Source organism: Onychostoma macrolepis, chromosome 15, assembly GCF_012432095.1.
Source record: "Onychostoma macrolepis isolate SWU-2019 chromosome 15, ASM1243209v1, whole genome shotgun sequence".
NCBI classification, from domain to species: Eukaryota; Metazoa; Chordata; class Actinopteri; order Cypriniformes; family Cyprinidae; genus Onychostoma; species Onychostoma macrolepis.
In genome coordinates, this window is record NC_081169.1 from 10,466,563 (window position 1) to 10,467,941 (window position 1,379).

Here is a 1,379-nt window from a genome sequence, read left to right on the forward strand (position 1 = left end):
AAATGCCATGAGATCAGGTAGGTTTTTCCCCTGTAAATTAATAATTTAATTTAAAAAATGTTAAATTAAATTAATTGAAATGTAGAATTAAGTTAAATACAAATTAAATTAAAATTAAGTTGCTCTTGGCATCTTAAAGTGCCCCTATTATGGATTTTTGAAAATTACTTTTCATGCAGTGTGAAACAAGTGAATGAAAACATCCTGCAGAGTTTTAAATCTGAAAGACTCCCAAAACCAAAATATGAACCTTTCATAACGCATAATAAGGGCACTTTAACCAGATGTTAATTTTGAATTGATTTAATATGGCCACATAATTATAATGATAATATTGACAAATTTGTTGTTTATTTATATTCATACAACAGTCCTTTCGGGTTCTCGAATCTTCTTGGCTGAGAGCCAAGCAGTGTTGGGTGTAACTAGTTACTAAGTAATTAGTTACTGTAATTTAATTACTTTTCCCTTGAAAAAGCAAAGTAAGGGATTACTCTTATTCTTTCTGTAATTTAATTACAGTTACTTCTTATGTAATTGAACTTAATACTGTGTATTGTCACAAAGCACAGTACACACAACTGGTGAGTGAGAACAAACAGGTTTATTGAAAGGATTCGGGATTCAGGATCGGGAGTGACCATAACCAGGTGAGTGAGCAAGTTAGTGTGAAGTTCAGATGGCTTAGCTGTGGTGTCTTCTGATTGCAGGTTCGGATCAAGGATCAAAGGGGTCGAGGGAGAATCGGCGAGGGATCCAACGGGTAAGCATAGAGGTAAGCCGTGATCGTAGAGAGTCCAGATCTGTCCATATAGTGACCGGTAGACCGGACAATGTGGGGAATGGCAGTGTGTGTGTTTATAGTGGTGTTGATTGGTGTCAGCAGGTGCGTGCAATTAGAAGTCAGGTGACTGTGATCGGGTGATTGTGCTGGGTGGTGACTGTTGTGATGGTGACTGATCCCTGACATGTATAGACTGTAGAACATTTTTATACAATACAATACAATACAATAGTGCATTAAATATCAGAATTTAAAGTCTAACCTTAAAATGCATGCTTTTTTTTGTAACCATCTCACTTTAAATACTTTGGTGAGTTAATAAGAATATTGGTAACACTTTAGTGTCCAATTCTTAATATTAACTAGTTGGTTATTAACATGAATATTACTGGGATATTGGCTGTTTATTATTACTTAAAAAGCACATATTAATGTATTATTCTGAAGACCTTATTATAAATCCTTAATCCTACTCAATTCTTAAACTTAATTGTTAACAACTACTTTACTAAGTATCAATAAGCAGTAATTAGGACTATATTGAGGCAAAAGTCATAGTTAATACACTGTAAAAAAAAAATCCATAAAAAAACGG